Consider the following 12,003-nt stretch of genomic DNA (forward strand, 5'->3'; position numbering starts at 1 on the left):
CTCCTTCTTCAGCTTGACGGCATCCCTTACTTCCGGTGTCCACCACCGGGTTCGGGGATTGCCGCCACGACAGGCACCGGAGACCTTGCGGCCACAGCTCCGAACAGCTGCATCCACAATGGAGGTAGAGAACATGGTCCACTCAGACTCAATGTCCCCCGCCTCCCTCGGAAGCTGGGAAAAGCTCTCCCGGAGGTGGGAGTTAAAGACCTCCCCAACAGAGTGCTCGGCCAGACGTTCCCAGCAGACCCTCACCATACGTTTGGGCCTGCCAGGTCTGTCCAGCTTCCTCCTCCGCCAGCGGATCCAACTCACCACCAGGTGGTGATCAGTTGACAACTCAGCCCCTCTCTTCACCCGAGTGTCCAAGACATAGGGTCGGAGATCAGATGACACGACTACAAAGTCGATCATCGACCTCCGACCTAAGGTGTCCTGGTGCCACGTGCACTTATGGACACCCCTATGCTCGAACATGGTGTTCGTTATGGACAAACTGTGACTAGCACAGAAGTCCAATAACAAAACACCACTCGGGTTCAGATCGGGGAGGCCGTTCCTCCCAACCACGCCCCTCCAGGTGTCACTGTCATCGCCCACGTGAGCATTGAAGTCCCCCAGTAGCACAATGGAGTCCCCAGTCTGAGCACCCCTCAGTACCTCTCCCAGGGACTCCAAGAAGGCTGGATACTCTATACTGCTATTTGGCCCGTAGGCACAAACAACAGCAAGAGCCCTCTCCCCAATCCGAAGGCGCAGAGAGGCGACCCTCTCGTTCACTGGGGTAAACTCCAACACATGGCGGCTGAGCTGGGGAGCTATAAGGAAGCCCACACCAGCCCGCCGCCGCTCACCACGGGCGACTCCAGAGAAGTGGAAAGTCCAGCCCCTCTCAAGGAGCTGGGTTCCAGAGCCCAAGCTGTGCGTGGAGGTGAGCCCGACTATCTCTAGCCGGTACCTCTCAACCTCCCGCACAAGCTCAGGCTCCTTCCCCCCCAGCGAAGTGACATTCCATGTCCCAACAGCCAGCCGCTGTGTCCGGGGATCAGGTCGTCGAGGCCCCTGCCTTCGACTGCCACCCAATCCACACTGCACCAAACCCCTACTGCTACCTCTGTGGGTGGTGAACCCACAGGAGGTCGGGCCCACGTCACCTCTTCGGGCTGAGCCCGGCCGGGCCCCATGGGCAAAGGCCCGGCCACCAAGCGCTCGCATACAAGCCCCAACCCCGGGCCTGGCTCCAGGGTGGGGCCCCGGCTGCGTCCTACCGGGCGACGTCACGGTCCTGGATTTTTCCTCCATAGGGGTTATATATAACATTTTCACTTTCTTAAATAACTGATGGAAAATATTGAACTTTTTCACAATATTCTAATTTTTTTGAGATGCACTAGTATATAAATAAATAATATTGATGATATTCTGTTATTTGCACCATAGAGTAAGAGTTTAGGAAATAACTGCAGCCGGAGTTATGCAAAGAAAAACAAACTGGTTAAATTAAAATAAATTTAAAAAAAAAAAACGTTTTCCGGGGGAAAAACCCGGAAATGTTCCTTTTGGGAGATGAAAGAGTCGGCTCTTCCAGGTCAACTGAGCCAAATGATCCGACTCACTGAAAAGAGCCGGAGTTTTCATCACTAAATGCAGTCTAAGAGCGTGAAAAATAATGATACTGTGTGCACTGTATATTTATTTATCCTGACATACAGAACAGTGCTCAGGTAAATTTGTGATCAATTTATAACGCGTTCGATTTGAAACCTTGGAGGGCAGTTCGCCGGTCCTTTCGCGAGAGGCTCTGGAGCTGTTTTTGTTGTTTTTTCCCCCCTCAGGTGGCAGCTAACGGAAACGGAAGCGGAAATTACTCTTAGTTTCGGGGCGTCTCAGTTTCCCGTCGCTCCCGACTTACATCCAGTTTATCCGTCCACCTTCTCGAAGGTTGGTATCAATAATGAATTAATAATTTTATTGATGAAATTCCACAAAATAACAACCGGTTAAAAATACGTTTTTATGTGTGTTCTTCTCTTGTCCAGTGGAGGCTTTTATAGAGCTAGAAAGCTCAAACGTAGCTCTGTGGTTAATACAGGAAGCTTCTCGAATGACACAAAGTGCACCATCCGGATTCAGTGATGCTGTTTGGCATAAAATATGCTGGAGTGGCGAAACCATGAGCTCTAATTCGTGTCTGTGGCAGCTTTAGGGAGGATTTTTATTGCTGCTGCACAACAAGCTGTTAGCGGTTTCTGCACTCTGCTGTATAGATACGCATTTCACTGGATAACAAAATATACAAGTTGATTTTTATACTGGTTCCCAGTTCAGTCCTGGTGAAATTAAAACCCCCACCTTAATCTGGATGCATTATAAACCCAGCAGGTCCTGTGCAGGTATCGGTTCTGGTTCTATTTCTCACTATAGCTCATCGATTGACTAATGATTAATCATTAATATAATTCAGTCAGGCGGCACGGTGGTGTAGTGGTTAGCGCTGTCGCCTCACAGCAAGAAGGTCCTGGGTTCGAGCCCCGTGGCCGGCGAGGGCCTTTCTGTGTGGAGTTTGCATGTTCTCCCCGTGTCCGCGTGGGTTTCCTCCGGGTGCTCCGGTTTCCCCCACAGTCCAAAGACATGCAGGTTAGGTTAACTGGTGACTCTAAATTGACCGTAGGTGTGAATGTGAGTGTGAATGGTTGTCTGTGTCTATGTGTCAGCCCTGTGATGACCTGGCGACTTGTCCAGGGATAGGCTCCAGCTTGCCTGCGACCCTGTAGAAGGATAAAGCGGCTAGAGATAATGAGATGAGATGAGATAATTCAGTCATATAATAATGATTTGTATAGGAAATGGCTGAACGTCCTGGTAGGAGGGGTAGTATTTGAATGAATTAAATACTATCAAACTATGTACAATATACTGTGTATTAGTTTAGTTTAATGGCTGTCACAAATTTACAATAAAATACTAAGAAACTCATCTCATCTGTAGCCGCTTTATCCTGTTCTACAGGGTCGCAGGCAAGCTGGAGCCTATCCCAGCTGACTACAGGTGAAAGGCGGGGTACACCCTGGACAAGTCGCCAGGTCATCACAGGGCTGACACATAGACACAGACAACCATTCACACTCACATTCACACCTACGGTCAATTTAGAGTCACCAGTTAACCTAACCTGCATGTCTTTGGACTGTGGGGGAAACCGGAGCACCCGGAGGAAACCCACGCGGACACGGGGAGAACATGCAAACTCCGCACAGAAAGGCCCTCGCCGGCCCTGGGGCTCGAACCCAGGACCTTCTTGCTGTGAGGTGACAGCGCTAACCACTACACCACCGTGCCGCCCTACTAAGAAACTGATACCAAAATAGTCATGTACGTGTAACGGAGAAAAACTAAATAGAGAGGTGTGACAGGAGAAAGGAACAGAACTTTCGTCCCAATGACGACCTAACCCTAACTGATTAAAAGGATAAGATACACTATCTAAAAATTACAGAAATACTATTAGGAGATTAGAAAAAATATACATTACTTTAAATAAGGCAGCAATTAATGATGGAGGCAAAAATATTCATGACAAACTCAGTTACCACACTGAGATAATATAAGAAGGCGCCAACATGCAGTACGGTAGGTTACACTTTCTCAATGTTGTATTTACAAATGGAAAAACTGGCTATATGGTATCTGCTTAAATATGTGATGTCTAATTTCTAGCCTGGAGGATTGTATGTGCCTCACTTCAGTACATAAATATTAATCAGGCTGGTCTTAAATAGGGATCGACCGATATGTTTTTTTCAGGGCCGATACCAATACCGATTATTATAGAATCGGGATGCCGATAACCGATATGTGCAACCGATAAATGTAAACATTATAATTCACATGAAATTAAACGTAGCACACACTGACACAGACCTTCATTTCCATGAAATGCATGTTTAATTGTAAAATTGAACATGAAATTTTGTGCAGGGAGATGCCAGCAGCATTTGTACAATAAAGTCAAACATTAGTTAGAATAAAATGAGAAATAAAATAATAATAAAATATTCACCAATAAAAAAATAAATCACTCCCTACTATATTACAGCTCACCATTTTCAGTGGAAAATAAATGAAAATGCACTCTGGATTCTTTTACACTAAGAACTAAGTAAGACTTACCAACTTCAAGTAGTTTTTAAATAACAAATCAAGTGTAGGGAGCTGCCTGCAGCATTTTTTAAAAAGTAAAATCAAACATAAAGTAGGCTATCACTCCCTATTATGTAACAACTTAATAAGCAACCATCTACATTTTAATGCTTTTAATGCCCAAGCCTAATATTCCCAATTTAGGAGGATTATATTGTAGTGAAGGAAGCATTACATGTAGTTTCAGCGAGACTAGTTGGTTGTAGGCTAATTCAAGTGCTTCCTCCCGTAAGCTAAGTTTGCCTGGCTATACAGATGCAAATGGACAATTTTAACGAGTAGTAGATGAAGAATGTAAACATATAATGATGTTGTGCTTTTGCAACTTGTGTGTTTGTGACTTATTGCGGCAAAAGCAGCGTGTCCTTACCTTGAAGTGGGATCTGCTTCTGCCCGAGTGCCCATATGGCCGCCTTGAAACGGTTCATAGCGTTTAGCTACGCATGTTGATTGGCCCCTTGTGCCGCTTCTGCCCGAGTGCCCGTACGGCTGCCTTGAAACAGTTCACAGCGTTTAGCTACACGTGTCGATTGGCTATATCCCTTGTGCCAAACAAATCAGATGTTGTGGTGGGCGGGACCGTGTTCTTGAACTCAGAGAGGCGAGTGCAGGAAAGGACGTGCAGTGACAGTCGCGTTAGGAACGAAATGGCTGCAAAAAGGCATGTTATCGGCATATCAGTGGAAATTATGGCCGATACCGATAACCCTAAAAATGCAGAATATCGGCCCGATATATCGGCCAGGCCGATTATCGGTCGACCCCTAGTCTTAAACTGTGTTGATTGCTTTAATAGTAGATGGCAACGAGTTCTGCAGTTCTAAGAAAGTAGGAATTTCTATAGTAATCCTGTTTGTGTAAATAAATGAAGTTGTAATTGTTATGTGTTCTATAACGTGGTTCAGACTTCTCATCTCATTATTTCTAGCCGCTTTATCCTGTTCTACAGGGTCGCAGGCAAGCTGGAGCCTATCCCAGCGGACTACAGGCGAAAGGCAGGGTACACCCTGGACAAGTCGCCAGGTCATCACAGGGCTGACACATAGACACAGACAACCATTCACACTCACATTCACACCTACGGTCAATTTAGAGTCACCAGTTAACCTAACCTGCATGTCTTTGGACTGTGGGGGAAACCGGAGCACCCGGAGGAAACCCACGCGGACACGGGGAGAACATGCAAACTCCGCACAGAAAGGCCCTCGCCGGCCCCGGGGCTCGAACCCAGGACCTTCTTGCTGTGGGGCGACAGCGCTAACCACTACACCACCGTGCCGCCCTACTAAGAAACTGATACCAAAATAGTCATGTACGTGTAACGGAGAAAAACTAAATAGAGAGGTGTGACAGGAGAAAGGAACAGAACTTTCGTCCCAATGACGACCTAACCCTAACTGATTAAAAGGATAAGATACACTATCTAAAAATTACAGAAATACTATTAGGAGATTAGAAAAAATATACATTACTTTAAATAAGGCAGCAATTAATGATGGAGGCAAAAATATTCATGACAAACTCCGTTACCACACTGAGATAATATAAGAAGGCGCCAACATGCAGTACGGTAGGTTACACTTTCTCAATGTTGTATTTACAAATGGAAAAACTGGCTATATGGTATCTGCTTAAATATGTGATGTCTAATTTCTAGCCTGGAGGATTGTATGTGCCTCACTTCAGTACATAAATATTAATCAGGCTGGTCTTAAATAGGGATCGACCGATATGTTTTTTTCAGGGCCGATACCAATACCGATTATTATAGAATCGGGATGCCGATAACCGATATGTGCAACCGATAAATGTAAACATAATTCACATGAAATTAAACGTAGCACACACTGACATGCAAACTCCGCACAGAAAGGCCCTCACCGGCCACGGGGCTCGAACCCAGGACCTTCTTGCTGTGAGGCAACAGCGCTAACCACTACACCACCGTGCCGCGTGGCTCAAACTTATCCATGTAATTCTTAATGTCAGTAGAAATAAGGCACTTTCTGGACTTGGGGGCGGGGGGAGCAGTAAATCAGATATTTCCCTACGATGTTCTAAAGGCAAAAGATTAAGTTTAGTCAGTCTCTAATTATAAGTCAAGTTCTGGGGATAGTTCATTATAAATTTAGTTGTTCTTCTCTGAACATATTGCCATACTTATTGCAGTCATTCATTCATTCATTCATTCATTCATTTTCTATGCCACTTATCCATTATCCGGGTCATGGGTGAATCTGGAGCCAATCCCAGCTGACATCAGGTGAGAGACGAGGTACGCCCTGGACAGGTCGTCGATCTATTACTGGGTTTCATGTGACATTACATCCACCTCATTAGTTATTCAAAACTTTAGCTGGTGGTCTACCAAAGCTCAGCTGACAAAGCGTTTGTATGGAGAAGGTGCATTGCTCGCATGAAAAACACCTTACACTTGTCTTGTTTTAGGTTGTTTGAATTGAACAAACCGTGAAACTGATAAGTTTCTTCAGGGTTCCCCATGAACTAATAAAAAAGGGTGAACGAACACAGGATTTCATAAAAAGACATTGAGAAAGGTGGCTTTTGAACCGCTCACTGAAATCGAAGGAAGCCGAGTCGAAGCACGCTCGAGTTTGCAGTGATCACTTGGTGAAAGGTTTGTATTTCCCTCTCAGCTATGGCCTTAATGTTTTCCAAGTACTTTTCTTGCTGTGTATCATTGTTTTACGATACTTTTTTTTTTTTAAAGTCACAAAGCACTAAAGTCCCCAGCTGTTTCTTTGTTTACACCTTACAAAGTCCATATGCATGAAGGTTGTGACAAAATTCTTACCCAGCTGTACAGTTACAATGCGCCGTGATCACTTCTCCGTCTTGTTTAACTAAGATCCAGGTCTTTAAAGCGGTTTCTGATGATCTTTGTGAATGATTTACCTGAGAGATAAGACCCAACACAAGTGAGAATCAAGCGAACTGTTGTTTGTTTACACTTCAACTTGCAGCGCTTCGTTGTAAAGACATGAATGAAAAGCTTAAAAAAATACTTAGATGGTCAAAAACAATACAGGATTCATTCGGCAGTGACTTGCTACCGAGGTCCTTTACCCAGCCACATACTTAAAAAGTTGTAAGCCTCCATACTCTTCCATGCTTTCATCTGTTTTGCGGTGTCAAAGGGCGTCTGCAACACCAGATAATTCAAGATGTCGGGGAACTCGGCTGAAGGGTAGTTTTCGAGATCGTATGACAAATCCTTCTTTCCCAGACTGTAGGGGTCGATTCCACTGCACATAGTAATCTTCTGAATATATCTAAAGCCAGCAGTGGCTTCTAGATTACGAGTGTCCTCTGATAAGTTATCACTAGTTGTTTGCACTATGGCAGCCGTTTAGACCACCAGCTATTTCACTTCCAGTAAAACCGCTAAGAAAAGTCATATGACCGAAACCCAGCAATTGCAGGGCTAACACAAAGATATAGACAGCCGTTCACACTTATGGACAATTTAGAGGACCTAGTTGACCGAATCCGCATATCTCTGGACCTGAAGGAAGCCCATGCAGACATGAGGAGAATGTTTTGTGACTGATACCAATAATGAGATGCGTATCACACTTATGAATAGGGCTGTGCGATATGGGAAAAAATGAATATCCCGATACATTTTCTCCATTTCACGATATACGATATATATCTCGATATATTTAAATCTCCTCTAAAGGACCCCATGAAATCTAACTTTTACTCTTTACTGTTTTCACTACAATCCCTGCAGATTAAATAACATTCTTGGTTAACTTTACAGGTGGTTTTCAACAACACATTTTAAATTTTCATGTTAGTGATTAATCACAATTGAGTTGAAATAAGACTATTTTTATTCAACAAAGATGTGGCACAAACTGCAAAAACAATCTTGAAAATTGCAACAAAGGGGCAACACAATACAGAGCTGCTCAGAGCTCAAACCAATAAAGTGCAAGCTCAACACTGAGGGAGACATTTAGCCTAAATAAGAAAAGTGCTCATTCATTAAATTATTTAAAAAAAATAGATCTCCAAGCTATTAACCTGACTACTGAGAACCACTGGAACATTCACAATAGAGAGAGAGATTGAGGGAGAGAAGAGAGAGATCTGCAAAACATAATTTTTCTCTTTGCACACTTTTGAACTGAGTGTTTTCTGGCTCTGCCTCTCAGATGTGTATAATTCCGGTATTGCCTTCTCTGTAAAATGTCTGCGACCAGGCAACTCGTATTTGGGATCGAGTGTGTTTTTAGTAATTTTTGGAAGCCTCGTTTTTCCACTATACTAATTGGGATCATGTCTTTGGCAATGAAGTTACTGATTGAATCCGTTATAGCTCTCCATCTCCGACTCGTTTTCTCATATGGGGGGGCTTTGGGGAACGAGGCCGCTATGGCCATTTGTTTAGCTCGTGGGGGGTTTTAGCTCGTGGGCAAGTAGTTCGGAGTTTAAGAGACTCTTCATACTGTACCGGATGAGTTTCAGGTGATGGAATATATTTGTAGTGCTGCTGCCTTTCGTGATGACAGGTTTTTTTTTTTTTTTTGCACACTTTACAAACTGGCATTTGCTATTCCACGTCCTCCTCGCGATATCCAAAAAATGCCAGTTGACTGACCCCTTACTAGTTCTTTTAGGAAGTAATTTGTCGCTGAAATTGCCAGAGCTTACACGGTAGCCTATGCAACACCAGCGATTGCATGAACTGAGTCAGCGCTGTAAACCGGAACCAGGAAATCTTCCCGCCGGCAGTGTTGCCAGATACTGCTAACGTTTTCCAGCTCAAAATATGTTCAAAACCCGCCAAAACGCACTTAAAACCGCTCAATCTGGCAACACAACCGAAACTAGAAAATCTTCCCGGAAGTTCCTTTCAGCACCGAGATGTCGCCCGGGATTGGTTGGCGAGTGCGTGACGTTATTGTTTTCTTTACCCTTAGGCAGCCTCTCACGTTACTGCCTGAGGGACAGAGAGAAAACCACCGGAAAAGGTTTTAAACGAACACGAAACAAACGCAAGTCGGAAGATGACCATAAAATACTCGATAGTTACGATATAATAATTTTATGTATCGCACACAGAATTTTCGCGATATATCGAGTATATTCGATATATCGCACAGCCCTACTTATGAATACATATTTATTCCTTTCTTTGATACCGCATGTCATGCACCACAAAAAGCAACACGAAATTTATTATGGTCTGACTCTGCTGGGGACCTGGTAGACAGAAGTGAACCAGTGCTTTCACTTTACATCATTACTATATAGTTATGATTTTAATATTTTTGAACATAAGAACTAATCAATATCGCAGTTTTAGATTATCTGTTGGTACCACGGTGGTGTAGTGGTTAGCACTGTCGCCTCACAGCAAGAAGGTTCTGGGTTTGAACCGCATCGCTGACGGGGCCTTTCTGTGTGGAGTTTGTATGTTCTGCTTGTGTGGGTTTCCTCTGGGTGCTCAGATTTCCTCCCACACTACAAAGACCTGCAGATTAGGTATGGTAAACTACCCAGCCACTGCGGTTGTACAAGCCAATGCATACTTGGTGCCGGTCCCAAGCCCGGATAGATTGGGGAGGGTTGTGTCAGGAAGGGCATCCGGTGTAAAACCTATGCCAAATCAAATATGCAGAACAGATCCGCTATGGCGACCCAGAATGTATGGGAGCAGCTGAAAGAAGAACGAGAGGAAGTAGTTTTTGATTATCTAACATTTAAGGAAAGATGCTCATAATTGCTGTTGAACTGTACAATAATTGTTTACACGAGTGTGCAGAGTAAGAAATCGTTGGGGTTAAAAAAAAAAGCACACAGTGCACCAATACATTGCCCACTGTGGGGGGAAAAAAAAACTACTGGAAAACATGCTCCTTGGTTTAATGCAGCGTATGAGCTCGAAGGGTTCTAGCTGCAATCTTGATGCATCAAACTGTTGTCTGGTTACAGCTGTCAACTGTCCAACAAGCTGGTGGACTAATAAAACTAGTTAAAACAGTTTTATATGAAACTGTTGTGAATATTTTCCATAAAATTTGTTCGTAAATAATCCCATGGGGTTTTTTTTGTTTGTTTTTTATAAAGCAAAAATAAAAAGTGCTGGATAAAAACCCATCTATCTTATGTAGATAAAGATACAAATTTCATTGGCCGGTGGTCAAACATTGGGGATATGTTGCCTTGCACTTACAAATGGGTTCCCTGCGGTGGTGCATGTACATTGTTCATATGGACGCAAAAGCTATCAAAAATCAGGTTGATGCATTCAGTGTTTCCCACAGACCAAGTAGCAGTTTGTGGTGCTCCACTGTGCCGATGAGGGAATCGTGCGCGGTGGTGTCGTGGAGTCGGTCATTGGGGTGTATGCAAAGTGTTTACAGTGGGCGGTGTTCAAACACACAGTATTTTTCTTCAGAGTCACCTGCTGGGACTATTTTAAAGCTACAAGAAGCATTTGAGATTATTCAGTTCAATCTAAATTCTTTTAAGTTCTTTAAGAGAAGACAGCTAAAACAGTTTTTACCAGAACCCTGCCTGGTTTCATTCCTCGACCCAACTTTACATTACAGGGCAGGCCATTAGTTTGCTGGGCTTGATGTTGGTGGAAAACCTGTCTTTTAAATTTATGAAAATTACTCACCAAAATTGAAGTTAAAGTTTAGGTGCGTCTTCATTTTGAGATGCACCGATTGCAATTTTTTGGGCCGATTCCGATTTCCCATGGAGTGTGACCTGCCGATACCGATTTTGGCCGATTCTGATTTCATTTTTTCAAACTACTTCACAGCACACACAAAGACTATTTTCTTTTTATCTTTTCTTTAAAGGGCTGATGACACGAACATGACTCTATGCAATTTCTTAAATAAACTATACAACATGGCAAACATGTTAGATTTCTCTTATAATTACATGAAAAGAAGCTGTTGTTATGCAAATATCCAACTTTTAATTGCACAGCGCAAGAAAAGTGGGTCCGTGGCTCGCGGCCATGTTGTGATGTCAGCGGAAGAACACGCTGCGGTTCACTGGCTGTTTTACTTTGGTTCTACTCAATGGAAATGGTGCATGAAAATGCCGGTGAACTCTCTAGTGCTAGCTCTTCCTCTTCTGGGAGTCTAGAATTGTGTTGATCTCTTCCAAATAGAATCTATGATAGTCTACCCTCTTTACCCTTTGCCTCTCGTTGCTAGGCGGCAGTTACATGAAAGCCGCAAGTTTTCACAAGCAAATACATGACTGATATCACGCCGACTTTATGATTTACATTTATGATTATCATGTAAAATCTATAGCTCTACGTACCTTTATCTTATGTCATTTCACAACACATGTTTTGACAGGAGGACTGTCTTTGGATCCGGCATAGCTACAGTACTAGTAGACCCCCTCCGGAATACTGGCAGTGTTGCCAGATTGGGAGGTTTCCCGCCCAGTTGGACGGTTTCAAGTGCATTTTGGTGGGTTTTGAACATATTTTGGGCTGGAAAACTTCAGCAGTCTGCACTTGAAACCGCCCAACTGGGCGGGAAACCTCCCAATCTGGCAACACTGTGTAGGCACTGCTGATGGTAGTAACACACGTTTGTGCTGAACTGCACACCCAAGAGATTCTTTTAAGCTGGGAAGGGTGTCAAAACAATCCAAATCGAAGTGTTCAGAGCACAGGACGGATGTTGGTGAGGGCTCCCACTTGTCACGAGTGCGCCTGACTTGCTTCACCCACTTCGCATGCAGCTCGGGATCTCTGGGAAACTTGAATAAACTTACCCCATCCTTGTGGGT

At 43.9% G+C, this 12,003-nt stretch overlaps 1 protein-coding gene across 3 annotated transcripts in view; it reads left to right on the plus strand.

The window, feature by feature from the left end:
• The first annotated feature begins 1,650 nt into the window (after window positions 1-1,650).
• Window positions 1,651-12,003, plus strand: part of epn1b (epsin 1b) — an 85,334-nt gene continuing 74,981 nt past the window's right edge. For 2 of the 3 annotated variants that reach the window (XR_009651216.1, XM_060904846.1), the window contains exons 1-2: window positions 1,651-1,724; window positions 1,836-1,941. The gene's annotated coding sequence lies outside the window, so the exon portion shown is untranslated. Of the gene's footprint in view, window positions 1,725-1,787; window positions 1,942-12,003 lie in introns of those variants that run through there. The other variant, XR_009651217.1, reaches the window with a different exon arrangement.

Source organism: Neoarius graeffei, chromosome 22, assembly GCF_027579695.1.
Source record: "Neoarius graeffei isolate fNeoGra1 chromosome 22, fNeoGra1.pri, whole genome shotgun sequence".
Classification (NCBI taxonomy): Eukaryota; Metazoa; Chordata; class Actinopteri; order Siluriformes; family Ariidae; genus Neoarius; species Neoarius graeffei.